Raw genomic sequence first — 14,405 nt, forward strand, 5'->3', positions numbered from 1 at the left:
TAACGACATGGGAAATTGTGGAGGCACAAGTATAATATAATGCGTTAGACAATAAAACAGCACCAGCATTGACTCATCCTAAGCGTAAGTGAAGTAACTAACTGAAAGACATTCCAAATTCAAGTGATTGCAGATATTGGCAAAATACATTTTGGAGTGGATTTACCATTTAAGTAAAGACAAGCATTCAATAAATTTGCATTAAATCACCCCAGCGCCATTGGACTCAACTAAAGAAATAAAACAATAAGATGGTATGATGAAACTCACAGTGTTTATTTTTTTGTGCACCAGAGAGTTACATGAAGCAAAGAGGCGATATTTTCAGTTGGAGAAAGAAATGGAGAGCTTGAAGGAGGAGATGCAGGATTGCCACACCTTGAAGAAGAGAGGCAAGGGACAAGCACCCTTTGCTTCTATCTCACATCATCATCATCATCATCATCATCATCATCATCATCATCATCATCATCATCATCATCCATCTACAGATCCTGAAGTATTCCCATCTGTCTTACTTGATAAAGAATGCAGCATACAATGACAAGATAGGAACCAAAATAATTATGACAGAATGAGGATCACAGTCATAGAATAATAATGCTTTTACTCCAACAAATCTATGTGCAACCATTTATGAAAAACAATAAAATCCACATCAGAATGTTAAAAGTCAATGCCCTATTAAGGCATAAATGTGACTTTGAAATTAACCCAGTTAAATTCTCACAGCCAAGAAACCTTTGAAATGCAGTTGAAAAAATTTTCACACAATTCTCAAAATATCAGCTATTTCAGTAATATTACCTAATCACACAGATATTCACATAACCCAAGTTGGCTTACTTCTTTACAGTCCAAGGTTTCTTAAAAATAACATGTAAAGAGTGTAAGTGATGGATAAAATAATTTCCAGATAATGAGCCAATATGAGCCACTCTGAATAAACCCAGTGCTGCACAGTACCCACAGCATCTGCTTATATTGGAAGCCTCAATCAGAACATGGTGATAAATACCCATTCTAAGAATAGCCTTGGTATGTAGGAACGTGCATGCTTGTTCTCATAAGTCAATGCAGTGTCACAAGCTTTTTAAAGAGGCAGTGATGCCACTGAACTAATATATGAATTTGTTATAATACATGACCACAATCAATGCTGTTGCAAAATCAGGTGAACTACAAACATTTATCCTACTTCATGTGTGATCATAAAAACATGATAACAAATCGATAACTTAATTACTGCTTTCATCCTCACACCTCTCCCTCCTTTCACAATCATAGCATCACCCCAGTCATCACCACAAATGTGTACATTTCTGGTTTTGTCTGTTATTTTTTATGTTCTTACACCCTGGCTGGGTAGCAGTGCACCCTGAAACTGAATCCCCTAAACAGCGCCACTGCAAAACATGGGCTCTGACGTTCCTCTTTTCTTCAATCACAGAGCTGACTATCTGCCCAGCATCTCTTATTCTGCCTGCCCATTATGTGGATGCAACAGGGGATGTAAGCCTATCTTTGATCTGCTTTCATAGTCTCTTCCTCTGCCTGAAATGCAAAACAAAACACTTTTAAAACAGAATACAACCTATTTAATTCTCTATTTAATTTGAATAACCTTTGCAGTTGCTGAGTAAGACTTGCCTTTGCAATAGACAAATTGAGAGTTTCTATGTATGACATGTAAAAAACATGACATGAAAGTGCTGGTACTCAATAGGCTAACCTCCATGTCTCTACAAAGCAGCTCTCTGTTCACTGCTCTGACTTGTATGTGTTACAGAGGAAAAGCGTGTCCCCAGCCTGCCATTACCCGCTTGTGATTCCTCATCACCGCCATCTGCTATTGTTCAACAGGGTAAGGATAAAAATACTCAAACAGTAATGTAGGATTCCCTTTTCCAGACCTGGATTCTAACCCTTTGCCAGACCTGGAAAACCCAAAAGTCTAGTGAGGGTGAGCTGGGAACATCTGGCAAAGGCCTCTGTCTGGTGGGTCGTAGTTTCAATTCCCACCGCCAGAAGAGTTTCTATGCATTCCAGGGGAGATTGGGGACATAGAATCCTATGGCTGTTAGGAGATGTGGCCTGAAGGTAACTGGTGTCTGTCACGGCAGCAACCAAAAACTCACTGGTGGACACCGGCAGTGAAGGAAACCATCAAGCTGAAGAAGGAGGCTTTTCAGGCCTGGCTGGCTCAGGGGTCTCCTGAAGGAGACAAGTACCAGTTAGCCAAAATGCTGCAGCTGTCGCAGTTGTGGAAGCTAAAACTCAGGTGTGGGAGAAGTTCGGAGAGGCTATGGAGAAGGACTTTCGGTTGGCCTCGAGGAAGGTCTGGCAAACCGGTTGACACCTCAGGAAGAGGTGGCAGACCGTGGTGGTGGTTTCCATTTTCAAAAGGAGGACTGGAGACTATGTTCCAACAATAGGAGTATCACATTTCTCAGCCTCCCCGGCAAAGTTTACTCTAGGGTACTGGAAGGCAGGCTCCGACTGATTATCAAACCGTGGATTGAGGAGAAAATTACAGATTTCATTCTGTTTGTGGAACGGAGGATCATATCCTTACCATTGCACAGCTGCTGAGGCCGTCATGGGAGTTTGATCAGGCTGTCTACATGTGTTTTGTGGATTTGGAAAAGGTCTATGACTATGTCCCCCGAAGGGCAGATGACATGGTAGTGTTGACTTCATCAGATCACAACCTTCAGCATGCACTGGAATGGTTTGCAGCTGAGTGTGAAGCATCTGGGATGCGAGTCAGCACCTCCAATACTGAGTCCATTGTTCTCTGCCAGAAACCATTGGATTGCTCCCTCTGTGTTGCTTCCCCAAGCGTAGGAGTCCAGGTATCTCAGGATCTTTTTCATGAGTGATGGGAAAATGGAGCGTGAGGTGGACAGGCGACTTGGTGCAGCATCAGAAGTGATGCAGGTGACTTCCAGTGGCGCGGTGAACAGCATGGCAGCTTAGGACCAGAGGCTCTGGGCACCAGCTTTTAATCCCCCTTAATACAGCTGACAACAGGTCTTGAAACAAACAAAAAACAATTCAACAATGAGTGGGGACAATGTTAAGAAAGGAGGATACGGACAAGGAAACAATAATGAACAAGAAACCAAGAAAGAAGCTATGGCAGGTGAGGACCCAGCCAAGGAAAATGGCAACCGCAAAGAAAAGGAAACTTTAGACTTAAGCAGAAAGACAGTGAGTAAAGGTTTGACTGTAGGAATCCCAACGCTCCAGGCCGAATTAAAGAGAGACCTCTCAGAATTCCATACATGCTTCCTGGAGGAAATTGACCTAAAACTTGACGAGCTAACGACAGACATGAATCGCAAAATACAGGATACAAAGGGCCAGATTAAAGGAGCAGTAGAGCGTATAGGAGAGATGGGGAGACACATGGCCGACATGGAGAGATGGGACACTGGGGTGAAGGAGGCCCTCACCCAGCTACTCACTAACCAGCAGGCCCTACTACAGGACAAGGTGACTGACATGGAGGGCCAGGCATGATGTAATAACATCAAGATTCATGGCATCTCAGAGGGTGCAGAGGGCACCTCGGGCAGCATTCGTTGAAAACTTCATCAAGTCAGAGTTGGGGGACGAGTTTGGACCCGACCTGGGGATAGAACATGCACACCGGGCCCTGGCACCAAAACCACCTGCAGATGCCCCGCCACGTTCAATGATAGTACATTTTCTCCGGTTCTTGGTCAAGGAGAAGGTTCTCCACACCTCCTGGAGAAGGAGCTTCGCATTCAAAACCAATGGGTGTACTTCGACCATGATTGTGCCACAGATGTGCAGAATAAGAGGAAAGAATATGTACCAATTAAAAAAGTACTGAAGGAGAATGGTATACATTTTCAGACACTGCTAACTCAGATGAGAGTGCTTTTTGAATCTGGTACCATCATGTATAACAGCGCCACTCAAGCAGCAGATGACCTGAGGAATCGGGGATTCACAGTGGGTGAGACCCCCCCACGGGACCAGGAGTAAGGGCGTAACTGAGGAGACGCTGGTGGAGCTGCTGCCATGGGAGACAACTGGGACCGACACCATGGAAGACAGCGCCAGTTCCAGGACCAGAGAGATCTGAGATAAGCTGAAGAGGTACTGGAGAGCGGAATCGGAGAGCGGAACCAGAGAGCAGAAACGGAGAGGTGGAACCGGAGAGGTGGAACCGGGAGCGGCGGCAGGGGAAGTGTGAGAAACATGGGCACATTCTTTATTCTTTAAGTTACAACAACATGGACACTCGGTTTTTCTTTCACAATATGGACACGGAATACACTACTCAGCAAATTGGAATAAGGTAATTTCACAGAACTGGTTTAAATCCCTCCTTTATTTTCTTTAATAAGGCAAGGCTGGTGCCTACAGACTAAGGACTGAGAGCCACAAACTTTTCTTTTCCTTCTCTTTTTTCACCCGAGGGGCCCCACCTGGTGGCCAGGCCCCTCACTGGCCAAAGCGACATGATAGCTTTGTCGATGGAAGTACACTTCTTGTAATTTAGTTCTTTACACTGTTTTAATTATTTGTTTTATGTTGCTTTTTCAGTTTGTTCAAGGGTCAGGGTTATCACAAGTAAAGTTACTAAAAAGCTAAATGCAGTATAAACACTATAATATATTCTCCCTGGATGTGAACGGGCTAAATAACCCTATCAAAAGAAGCAAAGTGATTGCTAAAATAAAAAGAGAGAAGATAGACATCACATTCTGGCAGGAAACCCATCTCACAGGATCTGAACATGAAAAACTAAAAAAGATGGGTTTTAAAAACACTTTATTGTATTTACATGACAATGACAATGGTGAGGTTAACTCCAATATATTATGGGATGCAGCTAAAGCAGTACTCCGGGGAAAGATCATTGCCCGGACAGCAGCACTGAAAAAGGAAAAGAATCAAAAATTTCTAAGTCTACAGGAAAAACTGAAAAACCTGGAACAGGCACAGATACATCAAAAAGAACCCTCCACCTCAAACCAAATTAGAGAAATTAAACAGCAAATAGATAAAATTTTAAGTGAAGAAGTTGAAAAAAACATAAGGTTCATGAAACAATGATATTACAAGGCAGGCTCCAAAGTAACTAAACTATTAGCTTGGAGACAAAAAACAAAAGGCAGATAACACTATTCACAAAATAAGAGACCCTGTTACAAATAAAACAACCCACAGTCTAGCTGGAATACACAAAGCATTTGATACATACTATAAATAATTACACTGTCAGAAAAAACAGGTTAGTAAACATACTGAATTTTTGGATTCATTGGACCTACCTGTACTAGGCAGAGATATTAAAAATAAGCTTATATCACCAATAACAAAAGAAGAAATAGGAAAAGCTATTTCAAAATTAAAAACTAATAAATCACCTGGCACAGACGGTTTCCCTCCAGAGTGGTATAAATCTATGAGCAAACATCTACTGCCACTCTTGGAGCCCTGCTTCCAGTTCTTAAATGAGGTGAAAATACTTAGATGGCCACCATACGACCCAGAGTTCAGACCAGCAACTCTGGATCAGAGGTTTAGGCAGTGGGCTCACTGAGGAATTACATCCTTGTGCAAGATTGTTAAAAAAGGAAAATTTCCTTGCTTCAGTAACTTATGTGAGATGTATGACTTGGGCAAACGGGATCTCTTTAGGTATCTGCAGCTACGGGATTATTTTTGTAAAACAATAAAAGGATGTAGCCCATCGGCAGTCACTCAAACATTCATGGACACTTATAACTCTGGCAATAATAAAGTACTTGTAAGCAAGCTGTACCATGGCCTCACCTCCCTGAAGATGGACACCATGGACTATGTGAAACAAAGATGAGAGAGCTGAACATAGAACTAACACAGGCTGAGGCACATGGCTGAGCACCTGGAAAGCACAGGTATCCTCCACCAACTCAAAGACTTGGAGAAACTTTGGTTGGAAGAACCTAATCCGATTCTTTATCACCCCTAAACAAACATCAAAACAAATGGACATCCAATACAACTGCTGGAGGGAATGCGGAGAGGCCATGGCTGATCACACTCATGTATTTTGGACTTGCCCTATTATCCAGGTCTATTGGAATAAGGTGTCGGGAATTATATCAGAAGTCCTAGATTTTAATATTAGTGTGATATTTATAATTCTTTATCTAGGGATCATCCCTGATGGTATGAATGCAAATGATGCTTACCTGCTTAAGATTTTGCTGGCAGCGAGTAAAAAAAACCATCACAAAACATTGGCTCCAGAAAATTTGCCCTACCACAGCCCTCTTTGTTAACATTGTTAAGCAGCTACATGCTCTAGAGCAAATGACTTACTCTATTAACTATTTAATTATTTTTTTTATTTCTATCTCTATTTCTTACTCTCTCCAAAAAGACCAGGGAGAAAAAAGATGGAGAAAATGATGTGTGTATTTAGCCGCTGAAATAGATAAACATGAACTACTATTGTCATTGTGATGCCCTGCTATTGTGATGCACAGATTTGCAATTCATTCCGAGACCCTCACCTCTGTCTTTATTTTTGTAATTTACTTTATTATTATTATTTTCTTTAATTTATATATTCATTTTTGAAGTGTAGGTGAGAGTTGATATGTGTATTATTATTTTATTTTAATTCTCTCTTTTTGTCATTGTTATTCTTGTTGATGTTGGGAATATGGTTCCCCTGTTCCTTATTCTTTAAATGTTCCTTCAAAAAATGTTATAAATAAAAAGTTTTTTTTAAAAAAAGAAGTGATGCAGGCATTGTACTGGACCATCATAGTGAAGTGGGAGCTGAGGTGCAAGGCGAAGCTCTTGATTTACCAGTCCATCTAAGTTCCAACCCTCACCTATGGTCATAAGGTCTGGGTAGTGACCAAAGAACGAGATTGTGGATACAAGCGACCGAAATGAGCTTCCTCCACAGGGTGGTTGGGCTCAGCCTTAGAGATAGGGTGAGAAGCTTGGACATCTGGAAGGAGCTCGGCGTAGAGCAACTGTTCCTTCGGGTCGAAATGAACCAGTTGAGGTGGTGTGGACATCTGGTTTGGATGCTTCTTGGAGGCTTTTCCAAGCACGTCTGCCTGATCACGTCTGATCATGTCTGGGTCTGATCCTGGGGCAAACCTAGAAACCGCTGGAGGGATTATATATCTTATCTGGCCTAGAAACACCTCTGGATCCCCCAGGAAGAACTGGAAAGCATTGCCGTGGGGAAGGACTCTTGAATGACCTGTTTTGTCTGCTGCTTCCACGATCTGATAAATAAAATGGACAGATGGATGGATATTACTAGTGTAAAAGCACCAGTCCCACAGAAATATTCTGTTACCAGTTAAGGGGTTTTTATCATGGTAGAACAGCCTCTGAAATTATGTTTAAACCATGAGATTCTCCACTCATATTAGAGGTAAAGAGCAAAATAACCTGTCATAGAGTATAATTTAATAAATTGAATTCAATATAATCCACAGAAGTCAGATTTCCTAAAGAAGACTCATTTTACAATCCTATTTTCTTGGCCTCTAGGTTCGTCTACCACAGGTGAGGAGTGAATCATATTTGCTGGTGTGTGCAGAAGGGGGGGAACTCCAAGCCTGGGAGAGACATTGTTGTACTGAACTCTCCTGAATGAACCTGAAGGTACTTTATGATGTCTGCTGCACCACTACAACAAGACAAATGACTGAGCCCCTGTTCACAGCCTGTTCAAATCCTCAGCATCCTAAACTTGCCAATAAATAGGGAAAGCAAGACTAAAGTATTTCTAATGTGAGTTGTTGTAGATGTCTTTCCTATAAAAAAATTTCAGATGAACATTTCCAACTGGCATGAGAGGAAAGGCAGGTCAAACTAGCTAATAAGGAAGAAATAATAAGGTGGTCTTCTGACCGACCTTGCCTGTTTACCAGCGTAAAAGTCACAATAGAGATGGATTGAGTTCAGAACACACTGAATGAACTTACTTTAATGTGTGACAATGGCAATTTGTAATTTTAGAGTGACAGGCAAGGGGTCAGAGAAATCATTACCACCTTAAAGCGTTTTGAGCATACTGATGCATTTAGTTGATACAGTGAAGATACATTTTCTTCTGTGTATTTGCAGCTTGGAGTGGTTTAAACTTATGTTGCACTACTAGGGGTACTTCAAAAACTTCTCAACCTTATCAGAAAACTTGCAGGCGAAAGTTTGTTCTGGCAATATTTTCAACATAGTTCCCTTTAACTTTAACGCATTTGGTCTGCTGATGTTCCAGCTTCCCTATACCTTTTAGAAGGATACTCCTGAACAGCATGGATGATTTCCTCATCATTCTGAAAATGGTGAACACATAAGTGGCGTTTCAGTTTGGGAAACAGATAGAAATCAGATGATACTGGCTCGTGTGAGGAAGGTGCATGGGGTAACAGTTAAAAGCCACATTTGGCTCCTACTGCCACGTCTGCTGTATGAAAGGATGCATTGTCCGAGAACAACAGGATGTCAGCTCAAAGCATTTTTCTCTTCTTTTTAAAATTTTTTTTCACACATTTGAGTTTTTGGGGACAGTGAAATAAAACTTTTAGCTTTATAGTAGTTAAATGAATGTTATGTCCCTCATTTCTGGGTGGAGCCAAGAATGTTTTGAAGTAGCATGCTTTTACCGTGTCTGTTTTAGTGTTCAAAACTGCTAATAATGATGGTAATAATGACCACAACATCTGGCTTTAAGTGTTGCCACCACTTACTCTTCCAGTGTGAATGGTATGCTGTGCAAATAAAAACAAACATAATTCAGCTCTTCCTGTAGAGGGACGATTGTCTTACTGGTGGATCCTAGGTTTGACTTTTAAAATAAAGCAATAGCAGTGACAAGCCGCAACATATCTTTTAGGTTTGTGGTGTATTCTGTAAAATATTTTGGCAAAATTTTGAGGAATTTTACAAATGTGCTAAAATATTTATCATCACAATGCAAAAGACACTCAGCTGAATTTGACTGGCTTATCAGAGACTTGTTAAGGTTAGTCAACCTGCAATAACTGCTCACTTGCATTTATGACTGTACCTCAAGTTTAAAGCCGAACATTGCTGACTTAGCATCATTGTGACAGCAGGAAACATGGTACCAGAACTATGCAAAAGTATCAGAAATCTGATTTCTCAGTATGAAATAATGACTACACTAAAGATTTATGAGGGGACAAAGCTACACTACAGGACAGTTTCTGGAAACTGGATGGTTAGAAGATTTATTCATTAAGCATTGCTTACCGAGTGAGAAGGAAAGAAACTGAGACAGAATTTACTACATAAAGAACACAATGTCGCAGTCAGTCAAAGTCCTGTCAAAAGAAAGTTCTAGTGGTCTCAGAAAACCCAGGGAAAACAAGGACCAAGACCTATTGACATTTTGAGCCCACTCTCACTCAGCTTGGTACATATGACTGCTGTTTCAGGACCCCTTGGTGTCATTTTTGAATTCACTTTAGTATATTTTCAAAATGAAAGAAAACCTTCACTTCCTTTAATATCAGAAATAGATGCCATTAAAACAAACCCCCACCCCCCCACCCCCAAAATTAACTCTTATTACTGTTTTCCCTGTACCATGTGCTTAATGGTATGAAAGGTTATATTTTAACCCAAATCACAATTTATTCCTGGTCTGTGTACTCATAGTTCAAAGCTGTGTTTAATTTGTTTGTTAACAAATAAATAAATAAGCAAATCATGTTGAATAAAAAAACACAAATATAAAGATGCTTTATTTGTTTTCATCTTTAAACAAAAATATTTTTTTCCATCCCACATATACAATAAATGTGATAAAAGGAAATTATGTCTGACCTTTTTCCAGCTGATTTTCCAAATCCACTCTAAATTTACAATAGTATTTTGGCTCTATGTCTGCAAATGTCAGACCTGAATGTCTTCTCCTGATTTTGAGGGTGTCATGTGTTCTTTTATTTAATCCCAACAGGATTACCATCATGCTTTGTTTTTGGTCCACCTCAAAAATATTTCAAGCTCTCTGCCATGGCCTCCACCAGTTGGCTGATTTCCCTCTCGCTCCCTTTGTGTGTGTGTGTGTGTGTGTGTGTGCATGTGGGTGTGTGTGTGTGTGTGTGTGTGTGTGTGTGTGTGTGTGTGTGTGTGTGTGTGTGTGCGCATCCCTCCTACTGGACAGTTACCTGTGTGAGGACACCTGCATTGGGTCGTGGCTCACCTGCCACTGACTACCATCTTCTACCATAAAACACTGGCTTAGCTCATCATTCGACAGCCGACTGTTGATCATACTACAATAGGTCAACTCTAGTCAAATAATTCTACTTTCCTTTGTTTTGCTCTGGTTTAGCCTGTTTATTCCTCGGCCCAGCTCCCGATCCACTTGCTGCCTGGACACACTCCTCCCTGACTACATTCAGACATGCACATCATCAAACTGGACTTGTATTCCACATCGAATCCTCTCTGAATCCAAGGCCAGCCTTGTTTCAAGAACCTCCACAAACCATGCCCCGGCATCTCCCACTCACAGACTCCCTAAACATTGTCCCTCTTCCTACTGCCAGCTAAGTAGAGTTGCTCATTTCCAAGCTCATATCCTTGTTAATGTTAGCGATAGCGATTGTGTGTTTTGGGTCTAGCAGTTTCTGTTTCGCCATGTCTGAGTGTAGAAGTAGCTTGTACTTTGTGTAAGTACCGGATTGCGCATCCCTGATCAGTTCGGGCCTTTGTACTCGCCCTGTAGATCTCTGTTCTGGTCAGTAACCCCTGTCCTGTGTGAGCATTAGCTTTACTGTTAACACTGCGGTGTAGTTTCCTGAAGGCTCTATGTCAGTTCGATAAGTTTGTCCTTCTCAGTTCCTGTAGTCATTTTTTCGCTTCCGAGTGTAGGTCTCAATTTCCCCTCCAGAGGTTGCTAGAGATTTTCCTGTTTCTCCTTTCCCCTTTTGTAAAATAAACTCTTTGAATTTTAACCCTCGTCTGTTGTGGTCCTGTCTGCACTCGGGTCTTTAATGTTCTGTGTCACCTTCAGCTGTTTTCAGATGACAAGATCATATTACTCTCACTTTAGTCCTTCTTTCCAGGCAACATCTTTGTTTAGAATTTATTTCAACATTATACAGACATTCTCATACTTTTCTGACTGTTCCTAAATCTTGGATTAAGGTTGCAACATTGTCAGAACTTTTACAGACAGCAGCCCACAAGTCAGAAACTATACTGCCCATCCACGAAAAAGTCGCACACTCTAATATTTTGTTGGACTGCCTTTAAGCATTAAGAATGGCACTCATTTGCTGTGGTATCATTCGATAAGCTTCTACAGTGTCACAGCATTTATTTCTGTCCAAAGATCCATTCATTTTTCACCAAGATCTTATATTGATGATGGGAGAGTCAAACCGCTGCGCAGTGTCTTCTCCAGCACTTCCCAAAGATTCTCAGTGGGGCTGAGGTCTGGACTCTGTGGACCTCAATCTATGTGTGAAAATGATGTCTCATACTCCCTAAACCACTCATTCACAATGTGAGCCCCATGAATCCTGGCATTGTCATCTTGGAATATGCTTGTGCCATCAGGGAAGAAAAACTCTATTGATGGAAAGACCTGGGGCCTCATTTATAAAGCTTGCTTACGCACAAAACATGGCTAGAAAGTTACGTACGCCACTTCCAACGCAAAGGTTGTGATTTATAAAAATAAACTTGGCGTGAGAATATGCGCACCGGTGCGCCAACATTGATGCTTGCTTACGGACATTTTGGAGACAGAGGGAACGGCAGTGCCAGACGGTGAGGTGGTGAATTGAAGCCAGATTTATCTCAAACCTTTATTGTCATCACATATTACACTTGTAGAGCCGGGGTGTTATGCAGCATTTACAATAAGACCGAAAGTACGTTTCATTTTTTTTTTAAACAAGATCTTTAATAGAGGCGGCAATGTCAGACAGGACCTCACACATGTTGTTCATTACTGTGCGTATTTGCTGGAGCTCATCCCGCACTTCATTTATGGCACCGATGGTGTCCCTTTGTGATTGTAGGACTCTGTCTGTCAGGACCCGACCACTTCTGGGTGTGCCATGGTCTCGGGATGTACTTGTACTGGGGACAGCCAGGCTTCATCCACGCTGACAGGACACGCTGTGGTCGGAACCTCCTCGTCAGCCAGCGTTTCCAACTCTAGAGTGACTGAGGACAAAAAGCATAACTCCACTGCCTTTTTACAAGTCCATTTAAATATTTAATACATTTAATAAACAGATAAAACTGTACTTTACCGGTCTCCTCTGTGGGCTCTGCCAAATCGGTGTCTCCTTCCTTCTCTGACACGATTCCACACCCGCTGGCCGTCCCGAGCATGGATGCTATCCTGCTGTCCAGCGGTGTGGGCTCGGGTTTGTCCCTATCCCCACCTGTAGCAGACACGCTTCAGCGATGGCATGTCACTCTCTTCTTGGCCTCCACCTTCAAATCAGACCACTTCTTTTTCACCTCTACCACAGTTCTCTCTGTGGCACTCACACTGTTGACAGAGGTGACAACGTGCTGCCACTCAGTGCCTTTTCTTTTGTTAGTGATGCCACTACTATGACCACCAAACAAAATACTCTTCCTGGCCTCCACCTCATCCACAAACACCTCTATCTCAGTCTCCGAAAAATTTCGTTTTGTTTTTTCTGCCATGACTGCGTGTAAAATGCCGTGGATCAGCAGCTTGTTTATATGGAAATACATTCATGAGTTACTTTGCATTGACCATTCATGGTAAAATGTGGGTGTGTCGTGGGCGGGATGTGAGGTGGATCCACCTGCGCAATCTTCCAGCTGGAGTGTGATTTATAAATGGGAAATTGCGTGCAGTTGTGCGTACGCACAGTTTTATAAATCAGAATATTTTTTGGCGTACGCCTATTTCAGATTTTTGACGTAGTCAAACTTTTAGTGTGGATCCTACGCAATGTTTTATAAATGAGGCCCCTGGTCATTCAGTGTATTCAGGTAGTCAGCTGAACTCATTCTTTGGGAACATAACATTGCTGAACCTGACCAACCCCAGATTATAACCCTAACCCCCTGTAGGCACTAGACATGATGAGTGCATCACTTCATCCACCTCTCTTCTTACCCTGATGTGCCCATCACATTGGAACAGGGTAAATCTGGATTCATCAGACCACATGATCGACCACATTTGTTCCTGAAAGATGATGGTTCACCACTATCCTTCCAGGTTTTAATAATGTGTTGGATAGTTCTTAACCTGATTGTAGTAGATTCAGAAATATCCCTAGTTGTTTTCTTTGCTTGTTGCAGGCCAATAATTTGACCCTTCTGAGACAGATTAACATCCTTTCTATGACCACAGGATGTGTCTTCCGACATGGTTGTTTAAGAAATGAGAAGCTACTCATTGCATAAGCTTGGGTTAAATAAGTTGTTGCAGCTGAGATGTATTCATTACTGCAGTAATTATCCAATGGAAGGCTCTTACCTGTTTGCTCAGTTAAATCCAAGTGGCAACTTTTTTTTGACCAGGCAGTGTATCTTCTTTTGCATGTAAGACTTGCAGGGTAGTTTGCATCTAACTTGACCCCTCTCCTCTGCTGGCCTTCTTGTGGTAAACTTGCATAACATGTTAAACCTTAGTTCTCAAGAAAAACATGACAGCATTCAAATGGTTGTCCCATTCATCAGGTCTGTTCATCACCAATTTCTAGTGTTTTAGAAAGAAAGTAATCAAGCCATTTGGGTCATTAGTGAACTTTTTGCTAAGCAATTTCCAAAATAAAAAATTTCCCCAAAAGTGTCATTTCACTTTCATGTTTTTAGGCACATTTAAAAGTTGAGGCTATGTTTAGACGGCAATATCCATTTATCCATACATTATCTATACACTGCTTAATCCTCATTTTGGTCGCAGGGGGCTGACCCTAGCTGACTTGGGGCAAGTCAAGGGACACCCTGGACTGATTGCCAGTCTATTGCAAGGCTACGCATACTGAGACAAACAAACACACTCACATTCACACCTACGGACAATTTAGAATTACCAATTAACCTCAGCATGTCTTTGGAATATGGGAGGAAGACGCAGTACCCAGAGAAAAATCCACACGCACGCAGGGAAAACATGCAAACTCCATGCAAAAAGATCCCAGGCCCAGGCCAGGATGCAAACCAGGGATCTTCTAGCTGCAAAGTGACAGTGCTAACCACTGTTACTGTGCCGCCTTAGATGGCAATGTCTCAGGAACTATTAAAGATGTCTATATTTTTCTTTGATATTCCTTGTGTTTTTATTTCAGAAACTGCAATATTGGTCAGTGTATATCAAATAGTCTTTAATTATGGTTCAACTGAAATATGAAAAAAAAATGAAGGCT

At 41.6% G+C, this 14,405-nt stretch overlaps 1 non-coding gene across 1 annotated transcript; it reads left to right on the forward strand.

Moving 5' to 3' along the window:
- Window positions 1-550: 550 nt before the first annotated feature.
- Window positions 551-12,035, forward strand: LOC111572236 (uncharacterized). The gene is made up of 4 exons (XR_008603854.1): window positions 551-1,512; window positions 1,790-1,864; window positions 7,549-7,662; window positions 10,364-12,035. It is a non-coding gene; the product is annotated as an uncharacterized LOC111572236 (transcript).
- Window positions 12,036-14,405: the final 2,370 nt, after the last annotated feature.

This window comes from Amphiprion ocellaris, chromosome 14 (genome assembly GCF_022539595.1).
Source record: "Amphiprion ocellaris isolate individual 3 ecotype Okinawa chromosome 14, ASM2253959v1, whole genome shotgun sequence".
In the NCBI taxonomy this organism is placed as follows: domain Eukaryota; kingdom Metazoa; phylum Chordata; class Actinopteri; family Pomacentridae; genus Amphiprion; species Amphiprion ocellaris.